Here is a 19403-nt window from a genome sequence, read left to right as displayed (position 1 = left end):
GTGCATCTTCAGATTAATGTGCTCTCTACTAATGCTCACAAATTATTGTGGAAAATGTTTAATACCTGCAAGCTAAAATTTAGTACATCACCTGATGAGTGGCATTTTAGCCTGCATATTAAAAGGTGTAGACTGGATGCATGGAACAGCCTCCCGGGAGGCTGTTCCATGCATCCAGTCTACACCTTTTCATCCTCACCCCGTGAACCCTTGTTCCAGAGTCTCCTTCCTGTTAAAAGTGATCCATACTTCTGAGGTATGTACATTTCTCTATCATACCTCCTCTATCTTGCCTTTCCTCTAGGGTACAGATCTTTAAGTCTGTCTCTATATATGTTACAGTGAAGATCACTGTCCATTTTAGTAGCCACCCTCTGGACAGTCTCCAGAACTGTACACAATATTCCAAATAAGGTCCCACCTGGAACCTCTACAGGAGTGATATCACCTCCCTTCTGCAGACCATTTTTCTCCCTATGCACCCAAGCCTGTTTCTGGCTTTTGTAATCACCTTATCTACCTGTTTGGCCACCTTGAGATCATCAGATATGATCACCTCCAGATCCCGCTCTTGTTTTGTGCATAGAAGAATTTACCCTCTAGATTGTACCACTCTCTTGGGTTTTTGCAGCCCAAATGCATGACTGTGTTTGTTAGCATTAAATCTTAGCTGCCAGACTCTAGACCATTCCTCAAGCTTTATTAGGTCCATTCTCATGTTTTCTACACATTCCTAGCTGTTCTACCCTGTGGCAGATTTTGGTATCATCCACAAAAAGACACCTTCCACAATAACACTTATAAAAACCTTGAAAACCAGTCCAAGGACTGATCCCTGGCCTGTAGCACACCACTGGTAACGCCCTTTTCCTTGGAGTGAGTTCTATCCATCACTACCCTTTGGCACTTTCTACTGAACCACTTTCTAACCCAGTCACCTTAGGGCCCACATCCAGGGCTCTCCATTTATTTATAAGTCATCTGTGTAGAAACATGTCAAAGGCCTTATTGATATCCAAGTACACTACATTTAAAACTCTCCCCGATCCAACAATCTGATCACCCAACCAAAGAACTTGATCAGATGTTTGACAAGATCTGCCTCTGGTAAAACCATTCTGCCGTGGATCTTATAATCCATTGGATCCCAGAAATTGCACTATCCTCTGTTTTACCTGCGATTCCATTAATTTACTTACCACAGATGTCAGACTAACCAGCCTGTAGTTCCCAGCCTCCTCCTTACTTCCACTTTTGTGAAGAGGAACCACATCCGCCCGTCTCCAGTCCTCCGGAACTACTCCCAACTCTGAAGGAGGATTGAAAGTGTCAGACAGCAGAGCTGCCAGGACATCTCTAAGTTCCCTTGATATCCTTCTATGTATCCCATCTGTCCCATCACCTTATCTGCTTTAAGTTTAGTTAGTTACTCATGAATACACTTTTTTGAAAGTTGTTTGAGATCTAACTCACTTTCAGTTTTATTTGTGTTCATTTTCTATGGTCCTACTCTTGGCCCTTCCACAGTGAACACTGAGCAAAAATATTTGTTAAGCAATTTTGGTTTTTCAACATATTCCTCTCCACCACTTCTGTATTCCTCCTATCACTAACAGATCTAAAAAATGTCTTCCCCTCCGCCCCCATTTTACCATATTCCCTATTTTTTCTTCTGTTTTTATCTTTGCTCTTCTTACTAATTCCCCAGCTTCTCTTACCTTTTCCAGAAATCGTTTCTGGTCTTTCTTTTGTCTCTGGTAGTTTATGAGAGAAAGCCATAGTGGCCTCTTTTTCCTCTTATCTTTATTTACATTCCTAACAAGAAGGTTTGTTGTCTTTACAATATTTGCTTTTATTTTTGGCCACTGCTCTTCTATTTCCCCTAGAATTTCCCATCCATCGAATGATTCCTTTAGTTTTCCTGAAGTCTAGGATCCTCACCTTTGAATGAACCATCACCACCTGTACTCTTAATACTGAGGCCCACCATCCAGTGATCTCGGAATCCCAGATGATTGTTCACTACAGGTGATAATGTATATTCTGACTCTGGGACTAGTGAAAAAAGAGAAAGAGCATCATTTGAGATGTGGAATAGTGAGGAATGGAGGATAACTGGAGACATTGACTAGTGAGTAGGGGAGAATGATTGGTGAAGTGAAATAGGGAGGGAGGGAGGATAACTGGAGACATTGACTAGTGAGTAGGGGAGAATGATTGACTAGACATTGACTAGACATTGACAAGTGAAATAGGGAGGGAGGGAGGATAACTGGAGACATTGAATAGTTAGTAGGGGAGAATGACTGGTGATGTGGAATAGTGAGGGAGGGAGGATAACTGGAGACATTGAATAGTGAGTAGGGGAGAATGACTGGTGAAGTGAAATAGGGAGGGAGGGAGGATAACTGGAGACATTGAATAGTGAGTAGGGGAGAATGACTGGTGAAGTGAAATAGGGAGGGAGGGAGGATAACTGGAGACATTGAATAGTTAGTAGGGGAGAATGACTGGTGATGTGGAATAGTGAGGGAGGGAGGATAACTGGAGACATTGAATAGTGAGTAGGGGAGAATGACTGGTGAAGTGAAATAGGGAGGGAGGGAGGATAACTGGAGACATTGAATAGTGAGTAGGGGAGAATGACTGGTGATGTGGAATAGTGAGGGAGGGAGGATAACTGGAGACATTGAATAGTGAGTAGGGGAAAATGACTGGTGATGTGGAATAGTGAGGGAGGGAGGATAACTGGAGATATTGAATAGTGAGTAGGGGAGAATGACTGGTGATGTGGAATAATGAGGAAGGGAGGATAACTGGAGACATTGAATAGTGAGTAGGGGAGAATGATGTGGAATAGTGAGGGAGGGAGGATAACTGGAGACATTGAATAGTGAGTAGGGGAGAATGACTGGTGATGTGGAATAATGAGGAAGGGAGGATAACTGGAGACATTGAATAGTGAGTAGGGGAGAATGACTGGTGATGTGGAATAGTGAGGGAGGGAGGATAACTGGAATGCGGTCAGACACCGCAGGGTGTGGTAACAAAGTTACAGGTCTAGCCTGCTTCCATGAAATTGCCAATTAGATCACAAGGGATAATGTCAATCACATGGCAGTACCGCTTTAAAGCCCCAAGGCATGCTGGGAATAGTAATCCTGCATTTTCATTCTCACAGATTCCAGCAACAGAAAGATTGCGGATACCACTATATTCCATAATATACAATGCCAGTCTTTTATGAGTTTCATAGAGCAGAATCTGATGGGGCAAGGAGATCATGGTGGCAGCCATTTTCAGTGGGTAGTTTTTCAGATGCTGATTGGCTGACAGGTGCATTTTTATTATTGCTCCGTCTTAACTCTGGCAGCAGTTTAGCAGCTGTATGAAGCTGCACAATTTTTAAGGGGAGGAAGGCAGGAAGGACTGGGACAGAATGATCCAGGTGAGTAAAAATAGATTTATCCTGCAAAGCCACAGTGCCCTTCTCTGACCGGTCACTGTCTTACATGAAGAAGTTGCAATCCCCTGGGACATTCCAATTCCAACTGAGGAAAGGCTTGATGCAGAAAACTGGATATTGTGGTAAGGAAGGAAACATAGGAACAGCAATGCTGATAGAAGAGTCAGTACCAAGCAACTATTCCATACAACATATGGAAAGAGAAGCTCCTTAAGTATCAAAACAAAATGTAATCAGAGACCAAGAAAATGTTATAGAAAGATACAGACGTGGTCCCAATTGTATTGGACACCATTGGCCTGATTTAAAGGAATTTCCAGGTGCACCTTGATATGCTGCCAGTACATATAGCACCCTATATACTCCAGAGGGTACAATGCAAGTACTAGTAGTAAATCTGAGACTGAGATTGTATCCAGCATACCTTGGTTTATACACAAGTGGATGGGTGTGTGCATGTATGAATGATGGATACTGTGGGGTAAATATTCAGCCGCTGAATATACCTGGATAAGTTAGAGTTAGCCGGATATGTGGTATCTGGCTAACTTTAGACCTGCCTTTCTTGTTATCCGTCTAAATGGCATTTTAATATCTACCCCTGTATGTCTGTGCAGTGGGTGTTTCTGAATATATGAGTGAGAGGTAGTGCGTATAGTGTTGTGTGTGAATGAGAGGCTCCGTGTATGTGTGTGTGTGCACGTGTTTCTATGATATAAATGAGAGCTCGTGTATGCGTGTTTCAAGGGCAGGGTAGAGGTGGATGGCCGGAGCGCAGGAGCTGAGGGAGGTGGAACAGGTGACTGTCCTGGATCGGAATCCCAGGAATGAGGTGCGGGTGACCGGGAGCAGCGTGAGTCACTGGCACAGATACACCACGCTGTGCTGGGAACACCCCTACCGCTAGCTCTGGACTTTGGAAACTGGCTGTGCAGGTTGGGACACAGGTCTCTTTCCCTGCCTCTTCTCTTCAGATCTCTCTCCTCCTCTTTTCCCACCCTACCCCCGCAGCAGGTCAGCAGTAACAGAGGGCATAAAGGGACAAACCTCTGATTACATGCACAGCATGAGTCTGTAGGATCTTTAATTCCCATGCAGTGCTGTCGACGCTCCCTGAATATGATGCATTTGGGGCTCTCTCCAGGCCTCTCCTCTCTTGCTTGGTGTCTTTCTGGAATGATCGCTGCTTGGCCCTCCTTATCCCGCCACCCCCTACCTTATAGCTCATGATCCACAGCAGAGAATAAAGTATGAAACAGTCAGGGACAATGCAGGTGGTGGGTTACTGAGGTGGCAAATAAGGCGGAAATTGTGCTCCTAGCCTCCTGGACAAGGGGTGAAGGTCCTGAGGTGGGGGTTCATGATGTGTTTGAAAATGATAAGAGACATACAAAAGAGAAGGAGAAGGAGAGAAACTTAACAGGAAGATTGCCAAACAGAAACAGAAGAAGATAAAGAGATGGAAAGTGAGGAAAAACGTCCGAATGAAATTCACAGAGACAGACAGAAGGGTCAGCAGGGGTGAGGAGAAGGAAGATGACTGGGTTTGGGCTCCCAGATCACTGAATTACAGCTGAGACAAGCCAACCCGGTCCTGGTTTTCCTCACTGCATGTATGAACTTGGGACTTCTGGTGCCCCTGAATGACACAAGAAAGCAAGTTCAAGGGTGCCAAGGGTCAGAAGTGTAAATGAAGCCCCACCTCATGCCGAGTGACCTGGAATCAGGTAATATCCCTGAGCGGCAAGAGGCAGAGAGCTGTCTGGGAGCGCTTGTGTAGATTTGGGGTCAGGAAAGTCATGATTTGAAGACACCCCTCCTAGATAAATGTACAAACCAAACTGATATACGTGCCTAGTTGTAAACCGGTATAGAAAAGTTTTTAAATAAAAATAAATAAACAAACGTCTTCTAAATTCCAAAGTTCTCAGATTTGATGAGGATTGAGGGGGAGAGTAGGTGGGGGGAGTAAGGACTTTGGGATTGGGGAGAGAGCAGGGACTTGGCGATTGTCTGGAGTGACGAGTGGAGGGGTGTTAACTGGACTGGGAGGGTATAATTGTGTGCGCCCCCCTTGGTCTGGACGATGAATTACCCCTATGCTTGGGGTGGGGAGTATCACATGAGAAATTAGACAGGGAGATTCACTCGAAAGAGGCCCCGAATATTCTGTAATAAGTGAACGAAACAACGTGCACCGTGCTCCTCAGTATATGGAGCTTCGAACAAGCCAGGATGCCCCCTCGTCGGAGCGATGAGATAGGCGCTGGCAGCCGTCGCTATGTTTAACCTCCGTTTGTGAGATGGAGCAATGCGTCACACATCAGCAAAGAGCGGAGCAGAAATTGAGTCCTTTTTCGGCACCAGGGTAATTTCAAAGGGGCTTTGGCCACCACAGTCGCCGGATCTGACTCCGCCGGTCAGTTGGACCCTTAGATGATCGAGGGGTTAAAGGGGCACTTAGAGAAGATAAGGCCATCGCGGAAAGATTAAATGATTTCTTTGCTTCGGTGTTTACTGAAGAGGATGTTGGGGAGGTACCCGTAATGGAGAAGGTTTTCATGGGTAATGATTCAGATGGACTGAATCAAATCACGGTGAATCTAGAAGATGTGGTAGGCCTGATTGACAAACTGAAGAGTAGTAAATCGCCTGGACCGGATGGTATACACCCCAGAGTTCTGAAGGAACTAAAAAATGAAATTTCAGACCTATTAGTAAAAATTTGTAACCTATCATTAAAATCATCCATTGTACCTGAAGACTGGAGGATAGCAAATGTAACCCCAATATTTAAAAAGGGCTCCAGGGGTGATCCGGGAAACTACAGACCGGTTAGCCTGACTTCAGTGCCAGGAAAAATAGTGGAAAGTGTTCTAAACATCAAAACCACAGAACATATAGAAAGACATTTAATGGAACAAAATCAGCATGGCTTTACCCAAGGCAAGTCTTGCCTCACAAATCTGCTTCACTTTTTTGAAGGAGTTAATAAACATGTGGAGAAAGGTGAACCGGTAGATATAGTATACTTGGATTTTCAGAAGGCGTTTGACAAAGTTCCTCATGAGAGGCTTCTAGGAAAATAAAAAGTCATGGGATAGGTGGCGATGTCCTTTCGTGGATTACAAACTGGCTAAAAGACAGGAAACAGAGAGTAGGATTAAATGGCCAATTTTCTCAGTGGAAGGGAGTGGACAGTGGAGTGCCTCAGGGATCTGTATTGGGACCCTTACTTTTCAATATATTTATAAATGATCTGGAAAGAAATATGACAAGTGAGAATCAAATTTGCGGATGATACAAAACTGTTCAGAGTAGTTAAATCAAGAGCAGATTGTGACCAATTGCAGGATGACCTTGTGAGGTTGGAAAATTGGGCATCAAAATGGCAGATGAAATTTAATGTGGATAAGTGCAAGGTGATGCATATTGCGGAAAAATAACCCATGCTATAGTTATACAATGTTAGGTTCCATATTAGGTGCTACAACCCAAGAAAGAGATCTAGGTGTCATAGTGGATAACACATTGAAATCGTCGGTACAGTGTGCTGCGGCAGTCAAAAAAGCAAACAAAATGTTGGGAATTATTAGGAAGGGAATGGTGAATAAAACAGAAAATGTCATAATGCCTCTGTATCGCTCCATGGTGAGACCGCACCTTGAATATTGTGTACAATTCTGGTCGCCGCATCTCAAAAAAGATATAATTGCGATGGAGAAGGTACAGAGAAGGGTTACCAAAATGATAAGGGGAATGGAACAACTCCCCTATGAGGAAAGATTAAAGAGGTTAGGACTTTTCAGCTTGGAAAAGAGACGACTGAGGGGGGATATGATAGAGGTGTTTAAAATCATGAGAGGTCTAGAACGGGTAAATGTGAATCGGTTATTTACTCTTTCGGATAGTAGAAAGACTAGGGGGCACTCCATGAAGTTAGCATGGGGCACATTTAAAACTAATCGGAGAAAGTTCTTTTTTACTCAATGCACAATTAAACTCTGGAATTTGTTGCCAGAGGATGTGGTTAGTGTAGTTAGTATAGCTGTGTTTAAAAAAGGATTGGATAAGTTCTTGGAGGAGAAGTCCATTACCTGCTATTAAGTTCACTTAGAGAATAGCCACTGCCATTAGCAATGGTTACATGGAATAGACTTAGTTTTTGGGTACTTGCCAGGTTCTTATGGCCTGGATTGGCCACTGTTGGAAACAGGATGCTGGGCTTGATGGACCCTTGGTCTGACCCAGTATGGCATTTTCTTATGTTCTTATGTTCCTTTGGGTTATGCTCAAAGGAAAAGTCTATCTGAACAAGCCTCGCACTGTGGAAGATTTGAAGGAAAACATCCAACGTGAAATTGCTATTTCCCCACTCCCCGATATCTCGCAGAGATGTTCAGGAACATGGAGCGCCGCGTCAAAATGTGTCTGGCGGAAAACAGCGATCACTTCCAGCATCGATTACACATACGCCAAGGTATGTAGCATATGTTTTTGGTTCAGATTGCTTTATCCTAACGGAAGTTACAACAGAATATTTGGGGTCTCTTTCGAGTGAATCTCCCTGTATTTACCAATATGATTTATCTTCGGGTTCGTAGCCTGAGTTGGGGATGAGATAAGGTACCAGTCACCCTGATGTTACAATTTTGTGCCTTTTTTCCAACAACCTCTCACTTATGGCACCACAGACCAGATAGAATCATCGGTCCAGAATAATACAGTAAATAACCCTTTTACTAGTATTGTGCAGATAGACAGTAAATCCAACCGGAACATTAAATGGGAAAAGTACAGCAGTGAAGTATAATATAAACTTGCATCTTTTTTTATTTTAAATCAAGCAATGCAAAAATAAGACTGGGTATGGCCTGTTAGCCGGGGCAACCAACATACCCATGTGGATAGTAAAAAAAAAAAAAATATAAGGAGCACTTAATAGAGAAAGAATGGGGGAAAAGCAGTGAAAGTACACAGTTTTCAAAAATTCTTTAACCCTTAGTACTCAAAAGGGAGGGGGGAACAGATTCACCTGAATGTCGCCAGTTTGTAAAGGGCGCACCCTGTCCCAAACACAGAATCGTGTGGAAAACAAAAACCAATCAAGAAAATGAAGAAGTCCCTCTTCTCTTTTTAAAGGCAGACAATGTATTTGTCTCTTCTTTCAAAGTAACATAAGACACCTGTAATATTTATTATTCTGACCGATGTTAAACACTCATAGTGGCCCCTCAAAGGGCACTCTTAGTAAATGAAACAGAGGGGCCCATCGCACTCTGCTTTAGGATACAGGCTCTGTACTCGTGTCCTCTTTCGAGAAGCAGAGACACTGTTGGGGAAGCAATTTTCAGTAGTTGCTTTGGACCTCCCTGAGGAAGCTGTTTAGGAAAAACATGGCCGTGTGAAAGGGGACTATTATGAAAAAGCTATAATACATCGCTGCTCGTTTGAGGGGCCACTATGAATGTTTAACATCGGTCAGAATAATAAATATTACAGGTGTCTTACGTTACTTTGAAAGAAGAGACAAATACATTGTCTGCCTTTAAAAGCTAAGTTAAAAACATTTAATAATATTGGTTGATACAACACATAGATCTATGGTATACCAGTTTGAAAGACTGGTTGAATAATGGAATTTTAAATATTTATATTCTCTCTTATATTTCTCTCTATGTGCTGTAGGGTATTGTATTCAGAATCATTTCTTTAGGACTATTTTAGGCTCTTTTGATGCACCATGAATAAATAATATAGCCCAACACCTTTAATTATCTTTAGGAGTTGGCCTATATATGAGTACACTGTTTTCTACTTGCTTTTTATTGGCTTTAGGGGTATGTTTAACAGGATTCTTTGAACTTTTTATATATGATTTATGAGGTTTAGCTGAACCTGGAAAAGAGAACAAACATGCCCTCCCACAACAAAAGGCAAACCCAAAAACATTTCTGGGAACCGTTAATTCTGTCACTGCTGTAGCATGATAGCATCAACAATAAGTCAAACAATTTCTAAAGCTCACATTAAATAGCAGCAGAACTCTTCCAGTACAGTATAAATATAGTCAGGAGCACTCAGTGAAACAGACTTAATCATACCCCTCGTCATAATCACCAGTTGGCAGAAGAGGGTCATAATGGACAGGATGGGGCTTTTTGACCAATGCCCCATTAGGCAACAGACATTCAATTTGGGCTGTGTCCAACCACCTATCCCAATGGTAATTTCTGACAACATATTTATGAACATTCCTCCCCACCTTCATTTCTCCGATCTTTCTGGCAATAATGTTAGCATAGTGAGGGTGGCTATATACATTTTTTTTTTGATGATCATCTTATCGGCTTGTTCCTACACCCATTTTTCATGATGGCCCTCAATGTAAGGGTAATAAAGGCCAAATAGAGCACGAACTTATCTCCAAACCAGTCTCTCAGCTTGAAATGCCTGTTTCAGCATCTGCCCATGCTCTATTGTACTGGGTACAACCCATATTTGGTCTCGTTCTTCAGTTAGGATAGCATGGTCTAACATCAGCGTTTACCAAATCCTCAGGTCCACTGCCAGGAGATGCACTTTCTGAGAAAGAGAAAATCCCTCAGAATAGCTGCTCGAGGAGGGTAACTGCTGTGGGGTCACTACTAGGAGTGATGAATTACTTTTTCGGGAGTTGTGATAGAGCTCTAACATAGTGCAAGGACCTTGCACCACCATGTTGCTTTGAGATGTAATGATCACAAATCTCCTCCAGGCATTGAAGGCAATGACTGCAACATTCTATTCCCAGGAATCATAGCTCCTGCTGATTCCTATCCCCGTATGCTGTGGGAATCAAGGGAACATTCATCTGACTACCCAGCTCTCGGCAACGAAAGACCATGCAACACCAGTGGTGGACGATCAGTGACTCATAATCATTGGCCTACGCCATGCAGGATGGCCTCACTTGGGATGCAATGCCTCCACCGCTCTGGTTAATTGCTCTATCTCTTCCTCGGGTTCGGCCCATGATGACTCCTCCCTTGCACTTTTACTCAAAGACAAACTCCTTTGCAAAGGCAAAAAGAATCAAAGCCAGCCCTTCCGATGCCCTTCCTTCTGTTGGGAACAGGTTCCACTCAAAATCCAAAAATAGCAAAACATCTTAAACTCCAACTGCTCTCTTGGTCAATCCACCTGGGAGATGGCAAAGGCCAAACCACAGAACTCTATACTCCTTCCAGCTTCACTTATTGCCTTCCCTCTACTTTCTGAGCAGGCTCCTTGGATATTTATAGTCCACAGTAGCCTCCAATAAAAAGGTGGGGACAACTCAAGGGGAAGATTAAAACATGCAAAAAAACACCCTCAAACTATCTTAAGATGGAAAAATATGGGGAAACTCTTTAGTGACAGGCAAAGCTGGGTCACATCTGTAACTGTATTGACTACCTGCTCTGTATTTCTACTTAGCTGAGGATCCTGGAAGGCATTTAATTATTGTGTCTCCCTCAAAATGAGGTCCCAGATTAGTTCCTCCTCCCAGCAGAAGGACCTTTCTTTTGTGGCAGTTGTTAATTTTAAAGGGAGCATCGGTTTCCTCAAGAGTATACCCCTAGTAAGAGCAAGTACCCAACCTGAGAAGTTTGACCTGAGGGGGAGAATATGTGAAGGAGCATACAGGAGAAAGCCCTAAAGGACCAGCTCTAGAGATCTGGTCTAGACCACCTTAAGCCCTATAGTAGCAGGGAATCCTGGTCCAAGGGTGGCTCCCTAGGGAGAGGGAATAACTAGCCAGGCCCGGGAGAGGAGAGGAGGCCCCAGGGATGTTTTCTTGTTTATAGAAATGCTATTGATATGCAGAGCCTTTTTTCTGTTTATTAATAAAAGTTGATGAAAGACAAGCCAGAGTGTATCCTGGATCTGGCCAGCCATAAACAGCTCACAATACCACAATCGCTCACAAAGATATTGAACAGAAGTGGCCCCAGAGCCGATGCCTGAGATACCTCTCTTCCCTCTCCAGAGTTGGTTCCATTTATGACTACTCGCGGTCATCTGTCAGTCGACAAATTTCTGATCCATCCCACCACCATGGGACCTATTCCCAGGCTTTTCACTTTGTTCATGAGCCTCGCCATCTCCTGCCCACTTCAGAGTCCATCTCCCCGCTCTGTCTGCCCTCCTACTCCCCCTCTGTTTCTAAGTCATTCCCCAGTGAATTTCCTCCTCGGTACCTCCTTCCTCGGAGAAGCCTCGAGCAACCATGCCCAGCACCAGGTTTGGTGTGTCCAAGTGACTAGTCAGGAGGTGACAGCCCCCTGGATTGAATGTGTTGGACTGTGCTGTGGAGGGCCAGCCTCCCTCCACCTGGTGCCATGATAGCAGTAGATAATGTTTCGGTGTCCATGGCTGCAGCCCCCCTCCACTTAGTGCTTTTCACCATTATCCATGTCAGACTGTTGGGCGCAACTTTGCTGGCCCTTTCAGAAATCTGCTGCCATCCCCCAGCTGCTGCAGGTGAAGTGGCCTGGTCAGCTGCTGACCGCACTCAGGGAAGGAGATTAATACGTTGTGCCGCAGTTGTAACAGAAGGTGTAGGTCTTATTCCAAAAGAAACGCAACAAGAAGAAAACAGAAAGTCAAAAACTTCCGGAGGGGACCCAGAAGTAGAAGCGGAAATAGAAATAGAGTTACGAAACTTGCAAGATGGCTGAGTGTAAAAGAGGTTTGGCCAAGCTCCTGGAGGCAAAGTCCTTAAACCATTTTAAGGCAGGTAGACTTTGGAAAGCCTTTACTATCCCTAGGGCGTGAGCAATAAAAAACTGTATTTACTTTCTGGGATGTGCTGGGTATTTGTGACCTGGACTGGCCCCTGTCAGAGGCAGGATGCTAAGCTCAGTGGAGCTTGGCCAGAGCCAGCCGGAGCCAGCATGGGTTTCTTACGTTCTTATGTCTCCTGCTATTAAGTTCACCTAGAGAATAGCCACTGCCATTAGCAATGGTTACATGGAATACACTTAGATTTTGGGTACTTGCCAGGTTCTTGTGGCCTGGATTGGCCACTGTTGGAAGCAGGATGCTGAGCTTGATGGACCCTTGGTCTGACCCAGTATGGCATTTTCTTATGTTCTTACTATTAGATGTGAATTCAAGCACAATAGCCAATAATATAGGGCACAGATTGCTCCCCACTGATTGAACTATTCACCAGAACCTACATTAATTGTAGGAGACTTTAACTTCCAGGTAGACAAAACACTGAGAACCTTAGACTGTCAAATGTTTCTAGAAGCAATGGAAGCCCTGGGATGGTCACAATTTGTCTTGAAAGCTACTCCTAAAGCGGGTCACTCTCTAGACTTAGTATTTGCTACTACAAGTAAGTGCCTAATCAATACCTCGCACATAGTATTGCCCTGGCCTGACTACCAATTAATAAAAGCAGATATAGCCTTCACCAACCAAATCCATAATAGTATAAATAATAAGCTTACTTTTACCTTCAGGAAAAAGATAGAGATGAAAGTGCTTGCTGAAGCCTTAGAAAATAAGCTTCACAAACTCAAACCAATGCCACATTGGCATTTGATTCCTGGGATAAGAGTGTCAATGACATAGCTGAAAACCTGAGTCCTGTTCTGATGAAAACTATTAACAAAGAAAGGAATAACTCCAAAAATAAGAAGCCATGGTAAAATGATGACTTGAGAAGCACTAAACAGAACCTAAGAAAATTAGAGAAACAATGTCGGAAATGCCAATCTGCTGAATTCCTAGAAAAATATACATCTTTCCTTGCAAAATAAAGCAAAAAAAGATTACTATGCTAAACAGATATATGGGGTAATATTTAATTCAAAACTGCTCTTCGAGACTTAAAAATTTAAAGACCCATCTTCCATCTTGTGAAACTACAACTTCACATAGGCCTGTTGCAATGAATATGCCACTGCACTCAGATAAATTCAATAAGTTGAAAAAACAGTTCACTATCTGTTCTTCATAAAAGCACCTGAAGTCTCAAATGACATGGTTATGTGGTCCACATTTGACAGAGTATCAAAGCTGGAAATTAGTCAAATCATTGCTAAAATTAAACCTGCTCCTTACCCACGTGAACCAATACCAGCCAGTGCCTTGAAACAAGTACAGCAAGTTATCACTCCGACAATCACAACCTTAATTAATCATTCACTCTCAGAAGGAATAATATCACATGGATTAAAAGAAGTGGTAATAAAACCGATACTAAAAAACAAGACTGGTAGAACTGATGACTGGGACAACTATCATCCTATATCCATCCTGCCATTTCTAGCAACTGCCAATTTATGGACCATTCAAACAGGATCCAGAAACGAGAAAATCAAGTGAGAGATGTGCAGAATGTACTTTCGTCTATAGTCCAGGAGCGTATTGCTTTAAACAGCAAAGTAGAATTAGTTGAAAATCGCTTAAGACGTCTTAATCTAAGATTTTTGAATTTTCCTAGGCTAGTTGGTGAACAGCCACATGTTACCCTTCGGAGATATATGATTGAAATATTACATATTCCCCTGGATAATATCCCTTCTTTTAACAAGGTGTATTTCCTTCCATTTTCACGCACAAGAGAGAACGTGGCATATCACCAACTGGACTTGGGGAACTTAACGGAATTCCTGGAGTCTTCTACCTCAGAGATTTTTGAAAGAGCAGCTCTGTTGGTCTCATTTATTTATGAACAAGATCTAGGTTTGGTTATGCAAAGCTATTTCCAGCCTATGGGAGCTAATTTCATGGGCCAGTTCGTCCAGATTTTCCCAGACCTGGCTAAAGCCACTCAAGAGAGCCTAAAGATAGGGACACCAGGCGTCCCAATCTTTAGGCACCTCCTTCCAGTTAAGATATCCGTGCAAATGCATTATTAAGTTTAATAATGACATTTATATCTTCTTTGTCCCTGAACAACTGAAATTGTTCTCGGACTCCCGTAGAAGGTTGTTGCCCACCTCTTCACCCATTGAGAGGTCTATTACTTAGACTAGAGGAAGGGTAAAATGCACAAGTTAAGGCATTTCCTAATTTAACTTTTCTTCTGTTGGCTCCTTTTTTGCCACCCCCCCCCCCCCCCAATAGACAGATTTGTGGTCTGAATATTAATATTTGTTTCTAATCAGGGCCGGTGCAAGGCTATTGGGTGCCCTAGGCTGCCGCCCCCTTCCCGGTCGTGCCCCCCCCCCCCCTACCTGTTTCGGCGCCGACTGTGTGCTTCTCAGGGCGCTGAGCCATAGGGGGCGCCGAAGAGCAGCCAAGTGGTGCCGCAAGCGGGGCCTATCCCGCTCGCGGCAAAGAGAAATAGAGACTGTGTGCTTCTCAGGGCGCTGAGCCATAGGGGGCGCCGAAGAGCAGCCAAGTGGTGCCGCAAGCGGGGCCTATCCCGCTCGCGGCAAAGAGAAATAGAGACTGTGTGCTTCTCAGGGCGCTGAGCCATAGGGGGCGCCGAAGAGCAGCCACGTGGTGCCGCAAGCGGGGCCTATCCCGCTCGCGGCAAAGAGAAATAGAGACTGTGTGCTTCTCAGGGCGCTGAGCCATAGGGGGCGCCGAAGAGCAGCCAAGTGGTGCCGCAGGCGGGGCCTATCCCGCTCGCGGCAAAGAGAAATAGAGACTGTGTGCTTCTCAGGGCGCTGAGCCATAGGGGGCGCCGAAGAGCAGCCAAGTGGTGCCGCAAGCGGGGCCTATCCCGCTCGCGGCAAAGAGAAATAGAGACTGTGTGCTTCTCAGGGCGCTGAGCCATAGGGGGCGCCGAAGAGCAGCCAAGTGGTGCCGCAAGCGGGGCCTATCCCGCTCGCGGCAAAGAGAAATAGAGACTGTGTGCTTCTCAGGGTGCTGAGCCATAGGGGGCGCCGAAGAGCAGCCAAGTGGTGCCGCAAGCGGGGCCTATCCCGCTCGCGGCAAAGAGAAATAGAGACTGTGTGCTTCTCAGGGCTGCTTGTGGCTGCTCGCGGCCCTGAGAAGCACACAGTCTCTATTTCTCTTTGCCGCGAGCGGGATAGGCCCCGCTTGCGGCACCACATGGCTGCTCTTCCGTGCCCCCCCTACGGCTCGGCGCCCTAGGCGACCGCTGAAGTTCGCCTAATGGATGCGCCGGCCCTGTTTCTAATATGCCTATTACTTTACATGATGTTTCTATTTTCTGTACAAAGATGTTATGCTTTGTAGTTTTGTTAAAATGTAATAAAAATAAAATTAAATAAAAAGTTCTTTAAATCACTCTGCTCCTTCCAGGACTGCAGATGTGTTGTCGTTCTACGCTTTGTGAAGCACATAAGGTTTCTCCCTATTGACACGCTTAGGGTAAAATGCTTTGTAAGTCCCAAGGAGTCTGAAGCGCCAGGTCTAAGCAGCTGTGCTGGATCAATCACATCACATCCCCACCCTCCTATTTCTAACTGCAAACCTAATGTTAGATCTTTAGCCTTAGCTCGCACTCTTAAGTCAGTCCACTAGATGGTAGCCAAGTAACTTTTTATAACCGCACGGATTTATGGCGGCTGCATTATAAACGAAGGGACCTTCGTTTTCAGTTTTATTTTATTTTCCCTGGGAATTTCAATGTTATAACAAAAAAGATCAGTGGAAAAGTGACTTTTTCACTGATATTTCTCCTACTGATTATGCTCTACTGTGTAGGCAAGCATCTACCTCTTCAGGCACGGACATCACAGCTACATCTTCCCTATTCCTTCAACATAGTGGAATTAGAAAAGATGCAGAGGAAGACAACAAAAATAATAAAGGGGATGGAATGGCTTCTCTATAATGAGAGTCTGCACAGGTTAGGTCTCCTCAGCTTAGAAAACAGACGGCTGAGGGGGGAGCATGGTAGAAGTTTATAAAGTCATAGATAGAACAGATAAATAAAAGAGGCCTATTTACTCTTTCAAATTCTACTAAAACAAGGGGACACACCATGAAATTGCAACCAGCAGATTTAAAACAAATCATAGAAAGTACTTTTCCCCTTAATACGCAATCAGGCTGTGGAGTCTTTTGGCAGAGGAGGTGGTCAATGCAGCAAGCATAGCAGGGTTTAAAAGTGGTTTGAACTAATTCCTGAAGGAAAAGTCCATACGATATTATTTAGCTGTGAGGACTAGAGGAATCCATTGCTAGCCCAGGGAGTGAGCATTGCAACAAGAAATAGATCTGGACTGGCCACTGTCAGAGACAGGATGCTGGGTTCAGTGGGCCGTTTAGCTTTACTGAAGCCCAGGATATCAATTGCATGCAATATCTTTCCCCCAGATCATAGCATCAAGTTCCCATTTTCAATGGTAGTAAGGCAACAAAGAGAATAAAGGTGAGTTTTGTTTGTTTTTAATAGTTTTTCCATATTTAATATTAAGCAGGAGCTATGTAAAGTCAGTTTAGAGCTGCCAAATCCTAATATCCAGACGGGTGTAAATCCTTTTCAAAATTACTTTATAAAACAAAGTACTTATCTTGCTAAAAAACAATTAGTCCTGCTAAAGAACTTCCTATTTTTCCCTACATGTAAACATCAGATTAATATGGCTCTTCTTGTTTTCATTTATTGATACCCAGTGTAGATAATATTTTCCTAGGAGAATAAAGATTTTATTCCTTTTGTTTATAAATATTTGATATTCCATCTTTTGCTAATGATAGTCCTAATGTGGACTTCATAAAGTAACAAGGCATTGCATAGCCAAGTAATAAGTAAATAAAATATATCCTGTCTGTATGGGTCTATTTCATTTTAAAATCTGATATTCCGCCACGATCAATAAAATATAAATTCAAGGCACATCACAGAGTAGACATAACACAATCACAACCAAACACATAAAAACAAATAAAAACGGCAGCTAATCAGAGGTTAAGCAGTAAGCACTGGGTGCGGTGAATCAAGTGAATGCTTGGACGAAGTAGAAAGCTTTGATCTGTTTGAGAAAGTCTTTAAAATCAAGAGATTTCACTGATGATGGTGATGATGCCAGAGAGTAGGTCCATCTATGTGGGAGTTGTACAGACTTAAAGGAAGGAGCGACCAACAGGGACTGGGTAGCAGGTCCTGGTGGGCGTGGATCTGATGGAGTCTCTGCTGGGCGGTCTGGAAAGGGGAGATTCAGGTCTTCCTCCAGTACCCCAAGAATTTCTTTGAGTGGTGATTGTGCAGATGGATTGAACCTGCTGTCGCCCGGCTCTGTTTATGTTTGCTGTAGTGTGGTGAGCATTCTGCAAATGACTGCTTAAAAGGTTTTCTGTTCCACATGAACTGTCCTGAGGTGTTTACCCAGTGTTCACACGAACTAACCTTTTAATAGTCCATTTACCTTGTAGCCAGTATGGGCAAGCCTTCTGGGTTTAAACCCTGGGTTCCCAGAAAAACAATGATGCAAGCAGTAAACGGCAGACCATATCACCTTTCTTTTTTTCCTGGTAATCCAAAAGTAGTGAACATATTCAAAAGCCATTTAGACAGATAACTCAGAACTTATCTGTCTAAATAGCAAATGTGACATATTTAGCCACTTATCCAGCTACGAACAGTGAAATGCTAAGAGAAATTAGGGAAGCTAATCAAACTGGTAGTGCATTAATAATGGGAGATTTCAATTACCCCAGTATTGATTGGGTAAGTGAAACATCAGGGCATGCTAGAAAGATAATGTTCCTGGATGGAATAAATTACAATTTTATGGAGCAATTGGTTCAGGAACCAACAAGAGAGGGAGCAATTTTAGATCTAATTCTCAATGGAGCACAGGATTTGGTGAGAGAGGTAACGGTGGTGGGGCCGCTTGGCAATAGTGATGATAATATGATCAAATATAAATTAATAACTAGAAGGGGGGACAGTAAACAAATCCACAGCTCTAGTGCTAAACTTTCAAAAGTGAAACTTTGATAAAATGAGAAAAATAGTTATAAAAAAAATGAAAGGTGCAGCTACAAAGGTTAAGAGTGTGCAACAGGCATGGACATTGTTAAAAATACCATTCTAGAAGCACAGTCCAGATGTATTCCACACATTAAGAAAGGTGGAAGGAAGGTGAAACGATTACTGGCATGGATAAAAGAGAGGAGAAAGGCTATTTTAGCCAAAAGATCTTCATTCAAAAATTGGAAAAAGGATCCACCAGAAGAAATTAGGATAAAGCATAAACATTGGCAAGTTAAATGTAAGTCATTGATAAGACAGGCTAAGAGAGAATTTGAAAAGAAGTTGGCCACAGAGGCAAAAAATCACAATAAAAACTTTTAAAAATAAATCCGAAGCAGAAAGCCTGTGAGGGAGTCAGTTGGACCGTTAGATGATCGAGGGGTTAAAGGGGCACTTAGAGAAGACAAGGCCATCGCGGAAAGATTAAACGATTTCTCATCTTTTCCCACCTCCCACGATTTTCCATGGGAAGCAAAGAAAGTAAGAGAGTTACATTTTCCCTCCCTTAAAAGGCAGATTTTAAAAGCCCCTGTGCTTGCCAAAGCCAGCGCGCTGCGTGGATTTTAAGAGGCGCCCGAGTACGCGCAGATCTCCCGGTTTGCGCACAAAACGGGAAGTAAAAAAAAAAAAAAAAGAGTGGGGCATGGGTGTGGTCTGAGCGGGGCGTGGCATTCTGGGACTTTAAACGTGAAATGTGCGCGTTAAGTATTTACACGCACAGGCTCGCGCCGGGGTCCCCGGCCGCGTAACTTTACTTCTGCTAAAATAAAAAAAATCTGGGCGAGTCAGTGGGGTTTGCAGGGTCGGGGCTAATAGGGTAAAAAGGAGGCTGCTTATCTAGGGGGGGGGGGGGGGTTAGGAAGTCCGATCCTTTACCAGGGGAAACTGGGAATGAACGGGGGAAACGGCGCATGTGCTCCTCAAACTCCCACCCCCACTTGTGTGGTGGAGGCGGTATTTGCACGCACACGCGCGCATCTATATAAAATTGCGTGCGCA

The sequence above is a fragment of the Rhinatrema bivittatum genome, chromosome 13, assembly GCF_901001135.1.
Source record: "Rhinatrema bivittatum chromosome 13, aRhiBiv1.1, whole genome shotgun sequence".
In the NCBI taxonomy this organism is placed as follows: Eukaryota; Metazoa; Chordata; class Amphibia; order Gymnophiona; family Rhinatrematidae; genus Rhinatrema; species Rhinatrema bivittatum.
This window is presented reverse-complemented; position numbering follows the sequence as displayed.